The sequence below is a fragment of the Narcine bancroftii genome, chromosome 1, assembly GCF_036971445.1.
Source record: "Narcine bancroftii isolate sNarBan1 chromosome 1, sNarBan1.hap1, whole genome shotgun sequence".
Lineage (NCBI taxonomy): Eukaryota > Metazoa > Chordata > Chondrichthyes > Torpediniformes > Narcinidae > Narcine > Narcine bancroftii.
This window is the reverse complement of record NC_091469.1, coordinates 303085208-303108070: the sequence shown is the minus strand read 5'-3', so window position 1 is coordinate 303108070 and position 22863 is coordinate 303085208. Positions and strand designations below refer to the sequence as shown.

General features: G+C 39.5%; 1 protein-coding gene and 1 long non-coding RNA gene across 9 annotated transcripts in view; one reads left to right on the top strand and one right to left on the bottom strand.

Moving 5' to 3' along the window:
- Nucleotides 1-22863, bottom strand: part of LOC138751912 (leucine-rich repeat-containing protein 4C-like) — a 568103-nt gene that overhangs the window by 186780 nt on the left and 358460 nt on the right. Inside the window, exon 1 of one of the 8 annotated variants that reach the window (XM_069914903.1) lies at nucleotides 16949-17060. The exons of the other annotated variants lie outside the window; for them this stretch is intronic. The gene's annotated coding sequence lies outside the window, so the exon portion shown is untranslated. Of the gene's footprint in view, nucleotides 1-16948; nucleotides 17061-22863 lie in introns of those variants that run through there. 8 annotated transcript variants of the gene reach the window in all.
- On the top strand, nucleotides 7647-17964 carry LOC138747024 (uncharacterized). Its single transcript, XR_011347253.1, has 3 exons — nucleotides 7647-7724; nucleotides 12587-12722; nucleotides 17884-17964. It is a non-coding gene; the product is annotated as an uncharacterized lncRNA (long non-coding RNA).

The window sequence follows — 22863 nt, the reverse complement described above, 5'->3', positions numbered from 1 at the left end:
TTGAAATTTTAAGCTACTTCTGGAGATCAAGTATAATGAATAAAAATATCTGCACATTGATTGATTTCCATTGCTTTCAGTTTAAGCCCCTTAAGCCTGGGGAGAAGCAGTAAATAGTGATGCAAAAGCATTTATGTGTCAGTGTTAATAACAGTTACTTGCATGTTTCTAATCAGCATACTAGAAGACCAATGGCAGATTGAAGCAACTGGCCCCCATTGTTCTCTGATGACACAGGTTCAAGTGAGATGCTGGAAAACATGGTCCACTTTCCATATCTTGGGAGTCAGTGAAAGCAGGCATCGATTATCATATTCATCACCACTTTCAAGATGCAAGCATCATGTATGATTAATTAGAGAAAAGGTTGTTTTAATATCAAGACCTCATACTTGCCACAAAATACAAGAAATAATGGATAGCAGTGATCCCTGCCCTCCAATATCCTTCTGAGACCAGTTACTGGAAAAATACCACTAGTGCTGTCACAGGGTATGAGTCAAGCTCTGGAATGGAACCTTAGACCCACCATATCCATGTCAACTTTCTCATCTACATTCCCCTATATGGCTGCATTATTCTTCTATTCCTTTCACATAATTTAGGCTTGCAGCATGGTAACAGGCCTTTCGGCTCACAAGCCCGTGCCACCCAATTAATCTACAACAAGTTTATTTTTTAAAACAGTGGGAGGAATTTGGACTGCCCAGAAGAAACCTACGCAGTCATGGGGAGAATGTACAAACTCCTCCCAGACAGCGCCAGATTCGAACCTTGGTCACTGGCACTGTAACAGCGTTGAGCTAACCGCTACTCTAACTGTGCCACACCCGATTTCATTTAATATCTTAGAAAGTGAAACTTTCCTACTCAATTGACTGCAAAAATGTCTCTTAAACATACTGATTGCATCTGATTCCACCACCTCTTCTGGATATCCTTCCTGATATCAACTAGCTTTGTGTAAAAAAAATTAAAAATCCTCTCTCTGTTAAATCCTCCAAATTAACTGGAAGGACAACAATGTCTTTCAGTTCTGCATTTCCAATATCAAGATTTTTAGCTGGTTAGACAGGTTGTGTCATTTGTATATTTAACATCAGAGTCTCAAAATGAACACTCCATTCTGAGCTCTGTAATGGGAAGAGCTTGTCAGGCATATAAAGAAACAAAAAAGATTCAGGGGTACGCTCAATATTTCCTTGAAGAAGTGCAACACCCTCACTGACTGCTGGAAATCTCTGGCTCATATCTGCTCAAAGTGAGGAAGCAGCATTTGGGATCATATGAAGAACCTACATCAGGAATGCACAAAAATTCTGCAGACAGGACAAAGCAACTTATAATCTACCTACCCACTAACACTGCTGGGCATCTAATGCTTCACCAGTTCCCACAGTTGCCTCATTAACTCTCTCAGAGCTCATAAACCTGAGAAGAAGCAAGTTATCATTGACTTCAGGGATTGCCTCAAATGCAGAAAAGCCGACTCAACCAGAAAATGGCAAAGATTTAACAAACATCTAATTTCTTTTCATTTTTCATGAGATCAAAACTTTGTGGTGCTGAGCTAAATTTCACTGCAAACTAAGAGCACAAAACCTATTTCTTTGGATTGCACAAAAATTCAAGGAAACAGGGACCAGAGGAGGCCAGTTGGCCTGCCCTTTAATGTCATTGTAGCTGATCTACCCAAAACTCATTCCCTTCTCTATGCCAGATCCAAATAGCCCTCAATCTCATTGCAATATCTATTAAAAAGATATTGTTCCAAAGTTTGGATACTTTCAATAAGCCAGCCTCCACAAACCTATGGACAGAGAGTTCTTCAAATTCACAACCTTCTGTGATATCATTCACAATTGCACAAGGGTTTTGTCCAGCATTATTATTTGAACAACATGTTGTCAGCAGAACCTTGCCAACTATTGCTCTCGAGGAGCACAGTTACCACAAAAACTGCAGTGAAACAAGAACATGGCTTACCACTACCACCTCAAAGACATTAGGAATGGGCAATAATCTCTGGCAAGTAAAGCCTGAATCCAGTAAGGTTTATAACATATGTCCAGTCAGTTAAATTAATTGATCATCAAGCATTTTTTTTCTGTATTTTTGATCCTTGAGGATTTCAACACTGCTGTCTTCAAGTTATGCCCAGCTATTAGGAAGCAGCAGTAGGCATTGCAAAAACCACCATAAGATGATTGTGATGAGAGCCTCTTGACTTTATTTTAGCTGCTCATTCAAGCTGTAATCAGTGTGATTCAGTGACCCAGCTAATTCCATTTTAACATAAAGTTCAAGGAGCTCTTTTCTCATGTTGAAAGTAAATCACAAATTCTGCAGACACCGTGGCTAAAACGCTGGAGAAGCTCAGCGGGTCAAACAGTGTCCTTTATGCAGCAAAAGCGAAGATACAGAACCGGACGGTTAGTGCTTGAGCCCTTCATCAAGGAATTACAAAATGCCAGCAAGGATCCAAACAAAAGGGTGGGGGGGGGGGAGTGGAAAGGCAGGAGATGATAGCAATGAGGGGGAGGGTTGTTCATGCCATGTGGCTGGGGAGTATCCAACCGGAAAATAAGGTGTTGTTTCTCCAATTTGTACATAAGGCCATGGACAGACATGTGAGAGTGGGGAGTACGACCCAGAATTGAATCATGTTGCGATCTCCACAATTTTTTTAAATGAAGATTAAATAATATTAGCCTAGAATTCCATCTGATGACTGTTTATTTCAGTTTGGACACAATAAAAAAAAACTATTTCCAAGTCATTTTACTCAACTCTCGAAACTTAAGGCAGCATTCCCTTGTGTGTTGTGCTTCACATCTGACGAGATTATAGGATGAAAGCATATAATGTGACATAATTTCTTGTGCAATACTCTGCAAGAAACATGAATTTATTTTTTCTCCAATAACCAAAATTATGAAGCACTCTTGGCACTGTCCAATTCTTAGCTATCAATATTGAGCACCTCATTCCCCTCACATCCCAATACCCATCCCCCACACCAAAATCTCACTCAAATTGACCATAGAACTATAATTGCTCCTGGGATTGACATCACCACTCCACCCGTATGTCACCTCCCCACCAAACTCACTGAATCCCCAACTTCCAGATGCCTGGATTCTCAATCACCTGATCTTCCAATGCCTACATGTCTTCATTCTCAAAGTGAAGACCTTGATCTTCCTCATTCCCACTCCCATGCATTGATTCTCCAGTACCTGTTCAATTGTACTCCTCCACCAAGTCCAATTAGCCTTTGGCCAATCAAATTCCACCTCGCAAACCTTACCCTTGTTCTCTCATCAGTTGAAGCACTGCCGGGCCATAATTCCAAATGATAACATTTTATTTTAATATGTTTTTGCCTGACATTTAAGTATTAGCAAAAGGAGGAAATTGCCCTTGCACTCGTTCATATCAAAATCAAAGGATCTTTGACATACAACTGAGTCGGTAGACAGTTCCTTAATTTAATATCTCTGATGAAAGAAAGCGCCAACAATATTGCACTGGTCAATCAGTCAATGAGGTGGAGCAACTGAAGACTCTCAATCATACACTGAATGAATTTCACATTTTTTGACTTGTACCCCCCAGACTGCAATCAAGTTTACTTTTGATTAAAATTTGGCAGTTTGACTAAAATCTCAACCAAAAAAAACATTCTTTTTTAAAATCGAATCATACCGTGATTAAATTTATAACAGGATATTCTTTCAGCCAGACCTACCAAACATCTCTTTTGTGTGGTTGTATTTTTGACAATTACCATGAGCAATATAATTAAGCAAAACAAAAACTGGTTATATGTCCACTTTATTTAAAAAATTGAATAAAGATGAACGAGAATTATTGGTCGTTCTATTAATTTAATAATTCTCACAAAGGGTTACGTAATTACCATTGTGATTAGAGCAATGCTATTACAGAGTGAGGGATCAGGACCAGGGTTCAAATCCAGCATTACCTGTAAGTAGTTTGCACTTTCTCCCCGTGTCTCCTCTGGATGCCCTGGTTTCCTCCTATCCTTCCAAATGTACCAAGGGTTTGTAGGTCAATAGGGTGCAAATGGGCAGCGTGGGCTCGTAAACCAAAAGATCTTGCTACCTTGCTGTATGTTTACTTTTAACCGTTTTTGAAAAAAAAGCAAATGGTCAAAAAAAATCCTGCAGAAAAAGACTACAGTTGGTAACTCTTGAGTTAATTTAATGGCATCAGTTTTTCACATAAACTTATACACATGCAGCTGAGGAAATCTCCATGTCTCCCTGATGAATGGGCCCCTGGCACAGCTGTATCTGAGGTGAGGAGAACCCTCTCAAGGCAGCAGGGCCAGAAAATATACCCAGTCGGGCACTGAAGGAATGCACAGACCAACAGATGGAGCCCCTTACAGACAGATTCAACATATCACTGCAGTAGTCCATTGTCCCCGTGGATTTCAACAAGGCCACCCAATCTGCGTCAGAACAAGTCTAAATGATGGGCAGTGATGGGGGGGAGGGGAGCACAAACTGACATTTTAAACTCCCTCAATGGAGGGAGGGGGACCTGCCATGAACCTCCGCTGTGTGCCTCCATCACATTTCCCCCTCCTTCCGACATAACAGATAAATGTGCGTGCTTTTAGCATGTGGATACGAAATAAGGTGATGCTAGTGTTGCGGGTGAATGGTGGGGGGGGGAACACAATAACTCATTTGGGGGAGGCATGACCCATGGATGCCCCCCTAATGCTGAGCCTTCAGCCACCATCACCCCAGTACCAAAGAGAGCAATAGTAACGACTACCACCTTGTGGCACTGACCTCCACCTTTACAAAATGCTTCAAGCCTCCTTTCGTGGTGATGGAGGGCATTAAGTTACACGAACCAAGAGATACTGAACCCATTCCAAATCACCTACAGATGGAAGTGTTCCACTGATGATACTATCATCTTGTCTCTCCACTCTGTCCTGACCCACCTGGAGAATGATGCCTCATTCGCCAGGCTGCTGTTCAAACTTCAGCTAGGGGTTTAACACAATCATTTCCCAAAGGCTGGTGGAAAAGCTCTTCTCACTGGGACTCAACACCCCTGTCTGTAACTGGATTCTGGACTTCCCTATTGGAAAGACCAGACTGTCCAGTTCGGCAGCAGAACATCGGGCACCATCACGTTGAGCACTGGCACACCTTAGGGCTGTCTGCTCAGCCTGCTCTTATTATTGCGACCAACCCAAAACTCCAACACCAGATCCAGCTCCATCAGAGTTATCAAGTTTGCAGATAACACGACAGACGTTGGCCTCATCAACAACAAAGACTTTCACTATAGAAGTGGAAAATCTCATGAACTGGTCCAAGAATAACAACCTGAGTAACAACATGGACAAGACAAATGAGATGATTGTGGACTTCAGGAGAAATCGAGATGACCATCCTCCATGACACTTAATAGCTTGGTAGTGGAGAGAGTAGAGACCACCAAGTTCCCTGGAGTCCGCTTAAGTAGTGACCTATTCTTGACATACAGGATGTCAGGAAGATGTCATGCAAAATAAAACTTGCTGAGAAGACTGAAGAGGCTAAGGCTACCATCCTGTCAACTTTCCACATGAGCTTTATTAAGAATGTCCTGGCCAGCTGCATCACAAGCCCTGTTCAAACTTGCGTACCACTAAATTGGTTGTAAAGTGTTTTGGGATAGGAACGGGGGTTTGGCATTTCACACTTGACCACTCCTAACTGAGACAGTGAATGCTTTCAGACTTGCAAGGAACCATCCCTGGGGTTAGGACTGTTGTACCTTCTACTGGTGGCATCATGATGCATCAGCAAAGACAGACCTGCCCCAAATCCTGATCAATGTATTATGATCTTATATTTGAACAAAATTAATCATGCCTAATTATAACATAACCTTTATGTACAGCACAGTATGAGCCCTTCAGCCCGTTGTTGTTCTGCTGACCTATATAAACCTTTATAAGGGACCATGCGAATGTGATAGCAATAAATAGTAATAGTGGACAATTTTTAAACAGGGTGGCAGGGTTATCACTCAATTTATACAGTGTGGGAACATTTGTAGCACTATCACATACAATTCAAAATACCCTGGGAAAAAGCGATGGCGGACCTGCCCTCCCAGAATTCTGTGTGGCAGTGAAAGGGTTGTATACACGGCTGCATGCACAGAGCATTCATGGAGGGATTTCCCTGCCCCACTCCATTCTGGGAAGTCAGGCCCACCATTGCTTTCTCCCCATGGTCTTTATAAATTGTACACTATAGTGCTAACTTTCCCATGCTGTTTTAAAATTGTCCACTTTTGCTATTTATTTCCTCTCTCTCTCTCTCTCTCTCTCTCTCTCTCTCTCTCTCTCTCTCTCTCTCTCTCTCTCTCTCTCTCTCTCTCTCTCTCCCCTGCTGCAACTTTCCCACGGCAAAGTTAATACCTTTATTTTAAGCTTTTCTTCCTTCATTTTCCTGCACTTACACAAAAATTTAGGTCATTACAATCCCACAATGCAATTGTCTGTTTCACACTTGCATGATTACAATGCTGGCATCTGCAGACACCGGGGATTGTACCAGGGGTCGAAGCCGTCAATCCCCAGTGTGTGATAACGAAATCTGACACCGGCGATTTTACTTTCACACTAGACACTTTAAAAGGTGATTGACCGTTAATTCCTGGGACCACATGGAAGTGTGAAAGGGGCTAGAGTGCAGTATGGTTGCTGTATTGGATAGGAGGAAATCCAAAGGACAATAAGAGTGAAAGAGGGGATCACTGGAGTCACCCTCCTACCCCATCAACGTGATCTTCTGGGATAGTTGTCTGGAGAGAGCTCGCAAAATCTTTCAGAACCCTTTCACCCTGCACGCAACATTTTCCATCTACTCCCATCAGGAAAATTATAAAGATTCACCAGGCTGAGAAACAACTTCCCAAAGGGAGGGAGAATGCCGAACTGTTCATACAAACCCTTCAAGAATCTACTATTTATTTAACAATATTTATCTAATTTATTTATTTATATATATATATATATATATATATATATATATATATACTGCATATGTAAAATTGGTCTGTATGCGTGTTATGTTTGTTCATATGTTTGCCTGTTTTTGCACCAGGAACCAGAGAATGCTCTTTTGTCCAGTTGTACTTCCATAACCAGATGATAATAAATTAAATTGACATTGAACAACATAATGCGTTATGGTGGTCAAACATTGAGAAACACAATTTGAACAATTGGTTGCCAATTATTGAATTAATGCTGAAAGATGAGCTGATTGCATGTTCTTCAAATGACTTGTTCTTTTCTGAAAGGGCTAATCAACAAATAAAACACCTGAAACATCACTCAGTTATATCCAAAGGCATTATCTTCAAAGAGATATTTTCAAACTATTTCAAAATCTGAGAGGAATATTCATACCAGCAATACATATTTTTAATTCATCATGATGTTAATATATGCAGCATGGCATTGATCTAGATTTGTTCTTTGTGATAAAGAAACCTAATTGTTGAACTAGCTGATGGGAATCTCCCTTAACCAGGTAGTATCTGTTTCACTACTGTTTTTTAGACAGCAATGTTGGAAAAATTTGTGAAACATTTAACATAAATTAACATAATTACTCTCCTTGTGGTCATTTACACTGTGGCCTGAGTCATCAGCTGGACGTTGAATTCATGAGGTGAGTTTAGACTGCCGGCTTCCCCTGAAAAGTAGTAGGGGTCCTGCAGGATAAATCGCGGTGCAGGAATTGACTAAAAATTCCTGTACTTTTCTTTTTAGACTGCCCACGTAACAGCAAATGTTGTTGATTGTGCCATTAAATGCCTGCAGTCTAAAAGCCTTAAGTGCAAGTGTGATATTTGTGATCAGAAAGAAATTGCAAGGTTCTTTGATTTATCTGGCTAAAAGATCCTCATTCAGATGCACAAACACTCAAGCAGGAAATGAATGAAAGAGGAATATGATTCCATCTCAGCCATGTACCTGCACCATTAATTTCCTCCTCATATACAAAGGACAGGTTTAAAGGGTTTATTTTGTAACAGTTACTATCCTTAAGGATGTTAAAGCATCAATAACCTTGACAGGCTTATACCTTAGTTAATTCACTGCCAACTCTATCAATAACAAAGCATCCCTGGAAGGAGCTGGACATTTTTGCCAGTAATTTCTGAACTTTCAAAATTGCTGAAATGGCAAATAATGCTGATAGGTGACTACAGAGGCAAAATCTGAGTTAATGGGCCAATTCAAGTTGGATTTAGCCTGGTTCAGGCTCCTTGCTGTTTGTACTACCCATTGCATTTACTTGCTCTTTATATTGGGTTTGGACAAGCCAACTCCTCATCCTACTTGTGATGCACAGTGAAGTCACAGTAAGACCTCAGATGCCTTCTCTCTGATGACCTTTAACAAGCAGGAGGGCTGGGAGCTGGACTGTCACTGGCTACAGTGTATAGCTGGGTGGCATTTATAACTGACAAATACCTCTAATCCTAAGATAAACTATAAAAAGGGTTTTAAATGATCAGTAAAAAATAACAATAATTCAAAGAATAAATGAAATTAAAAACATACATAAAATCTAAGAAATTATTTGAACCATCAAAATAATTATTTTCCTCCTCATCAGGCTATGTATGAATCCTCATTCAGAAGAATGGAGATGCCTAACTTTCATGAGGACTGCCTGTCTGGCACTGCATCAGAGAGGTAGATTCCTCAGCAGAATTTTTGGGGAATTCTTGCATGATCAGGCACTGGCTCCAGGACTCTTTCGGAAGCTGAGCAATAGATGCTGAATCCCAATGGTTTCTGACAGAACCATTGCTGAAATTATCCTATAAGGCTTATTTTTCAGAAAATTTGACTGTTACCTTTTGCAGGTAGAGTGCTAGTGTCTATAAATAGAGTCCTTACTATTTGTAGAGTTCATAAGTTCCGGAAGGAATAATTATTAATCAGCCCAACCAAGTTGTGGTGTTATTAATTCAACATGCAGACAAGGTTCTTCATCCCATGTGAATACAGGACTTCAATAACTGTTATATCACCCTTTTCATTCTATTAATGATCTAACCCAGCCATTCTCAATGCTTTTTTTCGGCAATGACCCCCTTAGGGCTCTGCTCAAAATTTATGGGCTCCTTTCCCTACGTAGCGGTCAAGTTTTGGTTTCTTCCATATTTCTCTCCTTCTAACTCCATTAAAAAAAAACATATTTCTCTCCTACTGACTACATAAAAAATTAGAATTATATAACGTGAGGTGAAAAGAAAACAAGGCTTTAATTTAAATGTTCTGTGGCCCTTCAGGAGGCTGTGGGTTCCCACTGAGAATGGCTGAAACCTATTTTCAATCACACTGGTGGTGGTGAAAAAAAATGTTTCACTGCCCAAAGCATGAAGGACAAAAATGCACAAAACAGCATGTCTCACAAACTCACTCTCAGTCATTACTGGTTCTGCTTGTAATAACTTGAAAATTGTGCACCATGCTTCTATATCTCCTGTACTTCTTGTACAATTTTGCCTAGATGATATGTTTTTATAACATTTTGGTTGTGATAATCTATTCCCTTTTATGGTCTCTGCAGTTAATGCAGGTGTGTTGCATATTTTCTATCATAATTTAGATGAGAATTACTGCAAATTATATTTTCAATATCTTCCCATAGTCACAAATTATGTGATGTACTTGCTGTACTCATGTACATTAGTGTGAGGCTGTTAGAAATGCATAAAATATAATCCATTACATTAAATATCTATCCCACCATCTACATCGTATAAAGTTATGACCAATGTGATGGGTGAATTAAATTTTAGGCAAAGTCTCAGCACGAATTGAACTAAATATAAATCTGTTTGCTGACCTGAAATATTATCTCTTCAGGTGATAAAACATTTTTTTTTATCATTGAGATCAATAAACATCCAACTGCTTGACAACTCATCCTCCCCTGTTCCCACTGCAACCAAAGCTGCAACTGTAATGATACAGGCCCCTCTCCAGACAGTTCTTTTATTTCTTTAGTTCTTTCATCAACAAACATGCATTTGCTCTTGAAATAAAATATGTAGGCTAGCAGATCACAAAGTAGACAATTATATATTTCAACCCGTTTCTGCAAAGTTTACAGCAGGGACCAAGGCAAAACATGACGACTTGGAATTGAAATTCCTGTTGCACACTACATCCAGGTTCCACACTATAACTGAGATCCTTTTTTTTTGTCTGACCTGATTTTATTGTTCCCTTCCTTAACCCAGGAGTATTAAAACTGTTGCAGCATTCTGATTACTACCCATTGAGATTGGAAAACTTACTAAAAAAGATGGCATCACACCTTTGCCTTTTAGTCACTTGTTTCTAATTCTAAAGGATTCCAGAACAGTACAAGAAGAGCCAATAAATGCAACGAAACAACATAAATGCTCAAATATTTTGATCCAAGCCATTACATAATGCAATAAACGTTGGTCATGGAATTTCCCATTAATCAACTGTAGTTTCTTGAAATATCTCCGAGACCAACTTCACTATCATTAATCTTGCAGTGTCCACTTCATCATCCATCAACAAGATGAAGCATAGTGGCTGGCAGCATTATATTGATGGTCTCAGCACATAATAAAAAAAAAGCCCACACCTCAGAGATGTTTCTTTCCATTTCGGTTGCTAAAACCTTCCATAAGGTTATTACAATTTCATTAGTCTTAGTGCACATGCATGCAAGAAATATTAACTTAGTTTCAACAAGGGTTGTGTCCCTATACAAATGTTTAGGCTTCCTTTTGGGAGAAAGTATTCCCAGGTCTATTGAGGACTGAAACACTAAAGATTAGCAATACCAAAAATAAAAGTCAACAAGAAAGAGAGAACAACCAGCAACAAAGTAGAATTTGTATGAGGAACCACCAGCTTGAGAAAAAAAAAACCCAAAGTAGAATGAGGTGAAAAATGCCAAAGCGATGGAGGAAGACAGAATAATTGGTTCAGAATCAGAATTTATTGCCATGGGCATGTAATGAAATTCATTGCTTTGAAGTAGTATCACAGTGCAAACATTTTTATTGAACACATTACTATATAAATAAAATACTACAAGATAAAGAAAAAGACAAAGTTGTGTCTATAGCTCATTGTTCATTCAGGAATCTGATGGCAGAGGGGAAGATGCTGTCCTTCTGCCGCTGAATGCTCGCCTTCAGGCTCTTGTACATTATTTTCTGACGGTGGCAGAGTGGTGGCCTGGGTGGTGGTGGGTCCTTGAATACAGAAGCAGCTTTCTTAAAACGCTGCATTTTATAGATCTCCTTGATGGAGTGAAAACTGGTGCTCGTGATGTAGTGAGTTAACAAGCCTCTGCTCTTTTTGTTCTCTTGCCCTGAGCATTAGCATTTCCATATCAGACAGTGATGCAACCAGCCAGAATGTTCTCCACGCTAATCAAGTGGAAGTTTCTGAACGTCTTCAGTAACATTCTGAATCTCCTTAAACTCCTCCTTACAATCAATAGGCATTGGCCAGTCTTCATGATTGCATCCACATGGAGGCTCACCCTTTTATTGTTATATCTCCCTCCCTTAAGAATAACAGGTTAATCAATTTTGAATGATTTAAACCACAGCAAATATAAATAATTAAACAAAATTTGACTTCCCTTGTTCTGAACTTCCTCCATTGCATAAAATCTTCATCAAAATAAAGGGGATCGAAAATTATAAGCAGGTGTAATCTCATGCACGAGCAGATGCCTAGCATAATGAATGAGGAATCCTTGCAAATGTATCATTTGCTGCTGGATTCCATGTGGAATTTAGCAGTAGAGGATTGCCAGGAAATTGCCATTGGAGTTTGGCAATGGGGTTTGAGATGTCTGATTTGGCATAATATTCACACTGAGAAATGCTGCCTTTCCATAGGGAACTGCTGACAAAACATAGCAACATCTGGACCAATACATTTTTGGGTTGGAGCACATGACTGAGGAAGCACTTTTCTCCCATTAAGTTTGACTGGAAGACATTTTGATTTATGACTAGTTCTCACCAACAAAAGCAATGCCATTCTTACCCAAAAGTATTGTCAATGTTCTTAAAAGATCATTTTAAGTAAATGTGTCCACTGAAGAAGAAAGAATTGAAAGGTGGGTGGGAAGAGATGAATCAAATAAAGTTAACCAAAGAAGTTAAAGAGGGTTGGAAGTTGAAAGAAAAAAACGAGTAAGGTGGCAAAAATTAGTGGGATTGGATAAATTCAGAATCCAGAAAAGGAGGGCTCTTTAAAAAAAGGGGAAATGAGGGTAGATGAATGAGAAATATAAAAACTGACAGTAAGAGCTTTTTCAAGTGCATTAAAAGTCCCTTCACAGGCTGGAGACATTGCTGTGGGAAAACAAGGTAATGGCACGGACATTGAACAGATAAATGAACAGATAAATCGTGAGCGAGAAATTAAATAACTTTTACATCACTCAAAAAAATCAGGCAAACTAAAGATGGATAAACTATCTGAACCTGTTGGTTTGTATCCTAGGATCCAGAATGAAGCAGCTACAGAAATTATGGATATAGTCATTGCAATCATCCAAGTCCAGAGGATTAGAAATCTGCCAATATGATACCCATTTCCCTCCAAGAGTGGAAGGAAAAAAGTGGGCACAAGTTGACTGGTTAGTTGAATATTATTGAAATTTTAGAATTTTTTAAAATGAAGATTAATTGACAACTATAGATTACCTCCAGCATGCACGAGTGGCTGGGATGGAAAGAATGAAAAGAAAAAGTAGTTACTGGGAAATAAACTGAGAGAATGGGCCAAGTGAAATTGTTTGGAGAGGTGGCATGGCCTTGATGGGCCAAATAGACTTCATGTCAATAGGAAATTTTAAAATCAGCTTAAAAATATAAGGTCTGCTGTTAGAAAGTGCACTGTCAAATTTAAAAACTATTTTAATAAACAACAGCTGAATAAATATTCTGTGTCAATCTGCCAGTATACTTCAAATATGAACAGTGAAGTGCTTTCACCTCTAGATCAGGAAAAACCATTTCAACAAATACATATTTACCATTACAATTGGTGGAGCAAGTATATCAGAGCAAGACGGTGCAAGATTACTGTTGTAAGGCATGATCTCAGTTGTGACTTGATAAAGGAGATGCCACCTGATCCAAAATTGTTCCCAGCATCCGTTTACCAAAAATCATTTTAGCTCCATTTGTAGCAGGTACAATTTGACTGAGAGAAGTGATTGCAACAGAATATTCTATTCCCAGGGCAGAAAAAAGATAATGACTTCAAAGATTGTGTGCTGGTTATTTGTAGGGGAATTGTGATAAATAAAGGCTTGAAGTAATTAGAGGAGCATGAATCAAACGGGGACAAGGTTAAATAGTGTTACTGTCCCTGTGAAAGAAAGTGTTCTGCAAGCATGTCTTCTTATTAGAATTTTTCTGGGGAAAAAAAAAATCAGAAAATGTAATTTTTAGTCAATTATTGTTAACACCATGCGGAGGGCTGAAGGGAGATGCTGAGCCCCAAAGCAGGAGCAAGTGTAACAGCAGCAGATGTAATGACAAGTTAACTGAAATGCCCTGGATTGAATTGCATTGGGCCAATTCTCATCTTAATCAAGCAGGAAGGCACATGGCCAATAAGATCTATAAAGATTTTCAACACTTTTCTCTTTTTCCTACCTAGCCATTAGTTAATATTCATAGAACATAGAAATTTACAGCACGGTGCAGATCTTTCGGCCCACAGTGTGATGCCAACCTAATAACTTACCCTAACAACTGCCCAGAATTTCAATACTGCATAACCCTACATTTTTCTCAGTTCCATGTACTTATCTCAAAAGATCTATTGAACCTGCATCCATCACCATTACCAGGAGCACGTTCCATTCTTCCACCATGACCTGTGTAGAAAACTTACACCTTATTTCCTCCTGTATTCATTCCCAAATGCCTTAAAAAATATTCCCCCCCCACCCTCATGTTAGCCCTCAGAAAATGCCTCTGGCCATCCATATGATCAATGATCCTCATCATCTTTTCCATCACTATCAGGTTACCCCTCAACTTCTGTTGCTCCAAGGAGAGAAAAAAACCCAAATCCATTCAATCTATTAATCTATGCTCTGCAATCCAGGCACCATCACTGTAAATCTCCTCCTCTCCAATCCTTTGTGTAGTTAGGTGACCAGAACTGAACACAATATTCCAAGTGGGGTCTAATAAGATCTTATATAGCTGTAACATTACAGGCAGTCCCTATGTTACAAATGAGTTCTGTGACCTGGTTCTGAACATAAGTTGAATTTGTATGTAAGGCGGAACAGGCACATATGGTTCTTATTTAGTGTTCGTGAGGTAAAAATGTGCAGGCGCAAATTGGGGAACAGCCGAGTACATGTTCGCACCCGGACATTCACAACCAGGGAACTTCTGTACCTCAAGGCTCTTGAACTCAGTCACATGATTAAAGAAGGTCAATGCACCACACATTTTTTTCATAAAACTATCAGCAGCTTGGGGTCTCTCAGCAGACCCCAAGATCTCTCAGTTCTTCCCCTCTGCTCAATGTTCCCATTAACATTATACACTGACCTCAAATTTGACCTAGTGAAATGAACCATTTCACACTTTTATGATTAAACTCAATCTGCCACTTCTCACCCTGGCTTTACATCCTATCAATGTCCCTCTGGCAACTCTCCAGACTATTCACATTACCAATTTTTGTGTCATCCGCACAATTACTAATCCACCCTTCCACTTCCTCATCTGGAAGATTTATAAAAATCACAAAGAGCAGGGATCCCCGAACAGATCCCTGCCAAATACTACTAGTCACCAACCACCATGCAGAACATGAACAATCTATAACCTCCTTCTGCATTCTGTGGCCAAGCAAATTTTCTAGCCACAAAGGAAGGTCTCCTTGGATTCCATGCCTTCTTACTTTCTGAATAGATTTTGCATGACAAACCATATCAAATGCTTTACTGAAATCTATCATTCTATAGTGGCAGATTAACCATTAGGCTGAGTAGGCTTAAGCTTAGGGTCCCATAAGGGAAGGGGGCCCGGCTGGAGCAGGGACGTTGGGATCCCTGCAGGAGCGAGGACATCAGGATCCCAGCAGGAGTGGGGACCTTGGGTTTTACAATTCTTTAAATCCCTAAAGTTCAATTGACACCCCTGTGTTTATTGATCTCCCCACCCCACCCCCCCCGACTACCTGGCATTTATTGATCCCTTGGATAGTCATATCAACCCCTGGTGGTCAATATCAACCACTTTGGAGGCCCTTGATATAAGTTATTTAACATAACAACATCATTTTATTCTATTCAATGAATGGTGGGACAGGGGTGGGGGAGGCAAGGTCAGGTGGAGCCTTACTTACTAAAGCACAGCCTCGGGGCCTGGGTGGTAGTTAATCCACCATTGCTACTGTATCTTCATCAATGTATTATATCGTCAAAGAACTCAATTAGGCTCGTAAGACACAACCTTCCCCATGCTGGCCATCCCTCAATGAGGTAATGCCTTCCTAAATGTTGGTAAATCCTGTCTCAAGATTTTCTCCAAAAGCTTGCCCACCACAGGTCCATAATTTTCTGGGCTATCTCCACTCCCATACTTGAAAAGGGGAACAACATTTGAACCCTCCAATCATCCGGTACTTCACCCGTCCCTAGTGACATTGTGATTATTGCCGCCAGTGGCTCAGTAATCTCATTCCCCCCCCACATCTCAGAGTAGGCTTGTAAATCCCACCTGGTCCCGGTGATTTATCTAACTTCACAGTTTTCAAATGCTCCAACCCATCCTCATTCTTAATGTCAACATGGTGTAGCTTCCCAGTCCACCCCAGGTCATCCTCACAATTGACAAACTCCATTTCCCTGGAGAAAAGTATTCATTAAGGACCTCCCCTAGCTCCTGAAACTCCATGCACACTTTTCCACTGTTAACCCTGATTGGTCCTATACTCACACAACACATCCTCTTGTCCATTACATACTTGAAGAATGCCTTGATGTTTTTCTTAACCCTTCTCAAGACCCCCTCCAGCTCTTTCTTAAGCTTTTTTCTTGACAATCCTCCTATTCTTTAGAGCTCTATCAGTTCCTTTGCTTAAACAAGCAATCAACGTGAGGAAAGTTAAAGCCACCTATTATAACCACCTTATTAGTTTGGCACCTTTCTAATATATGCCTCCTATCTGCTCCTTGATATCTGTTAGCATTGGGAGGGACTAAAATATACACCCAATAGGGTTATTGACCCATCACTGTTCCTTAATTCCACCAACACTGACTCAGACGTCGATCTCTCCACTACTTCTCCCTTTTCTGCAACTGATGAGTGTTGCCACTCCCCAACCTCTATTACCTCCCCCTCTATCCTTATTGAAACACCAAAAATCTGGCACATTCAGCAGCCATTCTGACCCCCAATACAGCAGTCTTTGTCATGACTAGGAGGTCATAATCCCATGACCTGAGTTTATCTGCTCTATTCCTAATACTCCTTGCATTAAAGTACACACATTTCAACTCATCCAACCTACCACATTTATCAAAATTCAAAGTTCAGATTTATTGTCAGAGTACATACATGACATCACATATAACCCTGAGATTCTTTTTTAACCTGCAAGCCAGGCAGAATTTTTAATTATCGGTCATGGAAAAAAAAAACTGTACTCAAGAAAAGATAGGTATACAAAAGAGAGAAATCTTAAAAAAAAAGAAATGTAAATAAACTGGCTGTGCAATAGAGAAAATAAATATTCAATAAAAATGTGCAAAGTCAGAGTCCTTAAATGAGTCTTTATATAAACAATATGAGCGTGCATGATTGGTATATGTACCACTCTCACCTGCTAACATTACTCATGCGGATCAGTCTGCCATGTGGCTCCATCTGAGGCTTCAGTGTTTCAGTGGTTGGAATTGACATTGCGGATTTATTTTTGTGGCAATTCCTCCACATCTGACTATTTAGATAGTGATGAATTCATAAAATAAGAAATAAAATGGGTCAAATTAGCAGTGATAAAGTGCAGACAAGAATGACTTCAAGCATTAGAGTTAAACATTCCATTTGTAACCAGGAGTGACTGCACCCAGAATCAGTTACATTTCTTAATTGCTTTCTGGAAAAGTTGACTCAATTAGTATGCATTACGCATTTTGGACTCTTTGCAATTGTCAAACTTTTAATTATAGCAGTAGATTGGATCTTTTTCACTCATGACATTATATGGTCTCTTTTGTGCTTAATTATGCTGCAAAGAGGATTAAAGATCATTGGCCATCAGTTGATTCATTATTTATTATTTTCTCTAACAAATACAATTGCTTGACAAACACTGATGCAGTAAACACGATTTGTAACTGAGGCTTGGAAGAGACTTTTTAAATTTGTTTGAAACCACTGTGAATATCCTTTTACAGAATTTTATTGAAGTTCATTTAAGATTAAAGAATAATGTTGACCCTTACTTTAATGTTGCTTACAATATTTAAGAGGGCATGTATTAAACAAAGTCATCCCAAGGATCATAGAAATTCATGGTGGCTGAAGAGAAAGAGTCCATAGCATTCCCATTTTCAATTCTTGGTCAGCAGCCTTCTTTGTTTCAGAACGTCAAGTACAAGCCTATTTATTTTTACATGTGGTATGAAAGAAACAGAATCGTACTTTCAGGTCAATCATTTTTTTTAAATCAGAAGCCATGTTCCTTGTTGTTAACATTCTTTAACATTGCCAACATTCTCATCAGTCTTTCTGTCCATCTCCGCACATATGAAGGGCTTGACAGAAGTGGAGCCAGAGCTACATGTAATATGCAAGCCATCATCCACAGCAGATTTAACCAATCCATTTCTGTCAAGGTAAGGTCCAAAATAGGAAAACTCGATTTTCTACAATTGAGGACAGTCACTCCTGGTCCATTTATATGGAAGCCACACTGTTATTTACCTTTTTTTTTTCAGTTGTCTCCATGGGCTCTCACCATTCAAACACATTTGCAGTTGGATTTTTTTTTACAGCTAATATTGTTATTCTTCCACCTTTATTTGGAAACGCTTCAACAGAAATGCTGAGTTACATTCCTACACTTTACATTGTGTCCTACAAATCTTTATGACGTCAAATTTCATTGTGTCAAACTGTGACTTAAAATTGTCAGCCTCAGATTCAAGCTTGTACTATTCAGAGCAGCCAGATTCCTTTGTTGCTTTATATTTGCCCTTTTGTTTCCTCTGTTCTTTTAAGCTCTCCTCACTGGTACCAGCAAACTTCTACATAACAACATACATCCTCCCTCTATGCTGAGTATTAATATGTCAGGCAACATACATTGGAATCACAAACATGGCAGAAATTCACAAGTTTGTTCCCTTATCTATTAATTCCAAGTAATTACTGAAGGGACTCTAAGGAGTGCTTATTTTTACTTACACGTTTATTTCTTCCATCATATTTGAAATCAGTGAAAATAATAAATGTAACTTCTATCACAGTCTATCAATGGTCTAACCTTATCACTGTGACACAATCTCATTGAATTATACCTTAAAAATAAACCCATAAAAATGATGAGAAATGTACACCGACTAGTATCTGAAAAGAGCTAGTAAGCCATTCAGTTGTACCACAACCATTATGGTGAAACTGAGAAATTTATAAAAACTGCATGGATTCCTTGGGATCTATCTCAGCACTGAACTCAAACATGGCAAGATCACTTCTGGCTCACTCAACCTTGCAATCCCTCCTCAATGTCTTCAGGACCTGGCAGCTAAGTTGGGGGGGGATTATCCCTGAAACCTTGTTAATCAAACATTGCAGGCAACTTGGCAATTCCTGGAGACATTCTGTGTTACCACTAGAACAAGCTCACAAGAGGGAACAACGTAGCGATATACATGCAGGAGGAAGAGCCCGAAGAGTTCCTATCATTGACTGTACATATCATGAGTCTAAAGGCACATCGCATAGGCACAGCAGTTAGCATTGCTGCCTCATTGTTCCAGATTGTCAAGTTGGATCCAAACATTGGGAAGCATTTGGATGCATGTGCTCCAGATGACTGCATGGGTATCTGCTGTATGCTCTGGTTTCTTCCTACGTGGAGGCAGGTTAATCGGCTGCTGTGAATTACTCCTTAGTGTAGGGAACTAGCAAAAGAATCAAAAGGGAGCATTGATGGAGAAATACAAGATCATGATTTGTAGAAGTGTTGGTAGATGAGGAGGAAGGATTGGCATTGCAGCACCATAACAGATACCTCCCATCTCCCATCCAGTTGCAGATTATTGGGAAGAGATTGATTAGGATGGTAATTGGCCAACTGGGAACTGTTCTTTTTCTGAACAGGGCAATTTTCTACATTCTTGGGAAAATATCAGTATAATAACTGTTTGGCCAGTAGTACAGGTAGTGTGAAAGTCTTTAAGTAACAGCTGGGATATTATTTTCTCTCTCATAGCCTTTGCTGTCTTCAATGCTGTCAGCTATTTCTTGGCATCCTATAAAATGAAGCTAAAAGCTTGGTTTATGTTACGTTGGGGAATTCAGCATCGCACCAAGATGCTTCATTCACTTAACATTTTGCATAACATGGTTGCAAAATCTGATGTCTACTTGGAACTCACATGCTATACCCCACTTTCAATAAGGATGGGGCTCCTTCTCCTCGCATGAGCTGTCTAACTGTTTATACCCTTCATGACGATACTCCTGTTGATGGTTTAAAATACCATCAGTTTTATGCTGTTCTGTGTCTGTCTGTTGGTATGACTGTCGTGCCTGAGGTGTGAATGTCCTTGGCTCTACAACTCCTGACCATTTCCATATCATCAGCACCTGAATCTGCTGAAGTATTTTGTTGAAGATGAGGTTTATCCCTCATTTTGATTCACTCATTTCCAGCACGTTGTTCAATTCTATTCACAACGACTTGGCAAATGAAGAATCCACACGTTTCTGCACCAATACCCAGACAACATTCAGGACTGAGCTCATATATAATATATGCATTATAAATGCCATGTTAAGGTTATTCGCATTAAAAGTCAATCCCCACCATCCTGAGAACCATACTCATCTGGAAAAGTAACACAATTATAATTATGTATCTATAAGTCTGGGTTAGCTTCACCTAACTGCTCAAGCCTTTTCACTATCCACAAGGCATAAGCCAGTTGTGTGATGGAATACTCTCACCGACCAGGAAAAGTATAGCTCCAATAACAATAGAGAAGATTGACACCATCCAGGACAAACCACAACTTGAATGGAACTTCATCTTTAATTCATTCCCTTCACCTCCCACTTGCAGTGTGTATGATCTACAAAATGTACTGGATTCATTTGGCTAGACTACATCGCCTTCCCAAGATCGTGTTATATGGCGAGCTCTCTACTGGCCACCGTGACAGAGGTGCACCAAAGAAAAGGTACAAGGACTGCCTAAAGAAATCTCTTGGTGCCTGCCACATTGACCACCGCCAGTGGGCTGATCTCGACTCAAACCATGCATCTTGGCGCCTCACAGTTCGGCGGGCAGCAACCTCCTTTGAAGAAGACCGCAGAGCCCACCTCACTGACAAAAGGCAAAGGAGGAAAAACCCAACACCCAACCCCAACCCACCAATTTTCCCCTGCAACCGCTGCAACCGTGTCTGCCTGTCCCGCATCGGTCTTGTCAGCCACAAACGAGCCTGCAGCTGACGTGGACATTTACCCCCTCCATAAATCTTCGTCCGCGAACCCAAGCCAAAGAGAAGACTGGATTCATTTGGCTAGACTACATTAGCAGCACCTTCCAAACGTGCTACCTCAACTACAAAGCAAGGGATCTTGGATGCATGGGAACACTGAAATCTGCAAGTTGTATATCATTCCAATTTGTAAATTATTTTGCTCTGATTTTTATGAGGTCTATAACCCTGAATTTCCCATTCAACAACTCTGTGGGAGGACCTTAACCATAAAGAGAGCAACGGTTGAAGAAAGTGACTCATCACCATCGTCTCAGGGGCAACGAAAGATGGGAATTAATATTTAATCAAAAGCTGTTTATTTTCATATTTAAATCATATAGTTCCTGCATTGCAAGCCCCATGAGAAAGTTCAGGAGGCATTCAATAAAATCATATTTGATCCAATGAAATCTGCATATCAAGGCCATGAAAAGGTGATAGAGCAGCAAAATAAAAGTGGAAACTTTCAAGTGAAATTTATATGACAAGAAGTCTTAAATGACAGGATGGCATGGCCTTGCACAAAATCACACAGTGCATCTGTCAAAAATGTTTTGGATCATACTGAATGGAAGCTGCCCAGCATGTCCTGCATGAAATTTCTTGAAGGAAGGAGATGTCGGAATTCGATTAACTGGTCTAATGGCACAGTAATGAGAAATGAAATATTGGCAGGACAAGGTGATTCATGTTCTGCTCTCACTGAACCATGACCTTGAAAAATTGAGAAATCTGTATCGGAGAGATAATGTAAGTTTGTATTTTGAACAGATCATTGCTTGTGATGTTGAATCTAGTGCTTAAGGGTTTCCTTCTTATTATACAAGATAGGACTTGAGACTTACCCAATCAAGGCATAATTTTAATGTGTGGTATATGATCCAGACAAGTAGAATTAAAATCCAATATTATATAAATAAAAAAACAAATGCCAACACTGAATATCTGGAGAATTTATATTAATTTCAAATCATTTAAATATAACTTTTCCATCTCAGCATTGAAACAAATATTTTGAACATAAGAAATAGGAGCAGCAATAGGCAATATGGACCATCAAGCCTGCTCGACCATTCAATGTGATCATGGCTGATCTGATCATAGGCTCATTTCCATCTACCTGTCTTTTCCTCATATCATATCCCTTAATATCCCTAATATGTAAAAATCTATCCAACCTTGCTTTAAATATATTTACTGCAGTAGCCTTCACTGCTTTAATGACCTGCAAATTCCATAGATTCACCACTCTCTGGGAAAAGCAGTCCTCCTCATCTACATCGAAGATCTATAAACCTGAATCTTGAGACTATGTCCCATGTCTCAGTCTCCCCAACCAATGGAAATAACTTACCTACCTCTATCTTATCTATGCCTTTCATATTTTTATGTTTCTATAAAATCCCCTAATTTTTCTAAATTCTAAATTTAATTATATAATCAATATCTAAGATGAACAGGCAGCAGATAACCATTTTTCAACTAATGCTGGACTGAATTACAAAATATTTTACCCTTGTTTTCAGAAGTATTGCTTATTTGAATTTGATTGTCAATCTGTCAATGCTTGTCATGTTGGTAACTGAACAGATTATTAAAATAATATTGATTGGCCTTGGCAATAGTTACCAGTATCGAAGCAAATTATTGCAGATGCCTAAAATGAGAAGTAGCAGCTGTGGAGAGTGAAATGGAGTTAATATTACAAGTTGACGATGTTGCATGAAACAACCTCCAAATGTTTGCACCTTCCAACATGGAAAGCAATGTTAAAAGTGGAACTCAACTCTAAAACAGTATTGCCAAGACAACATACTTTGCAGTGGTGGAACACAAATTTCACAACTTAACATGTCTAATCTTGAAGAAAAACAGCAAGGATTAAAATAACCTGATCTGGGTTGCTCAGATAGAACTCCTAGCCACTGTCATATTTGTTGTCCACACAGTCCTGTATCATTTTGCTCCACTAAAAAACTGAATTTTATTATTCCTTGGCCTGCATTTCTTACATTCAATT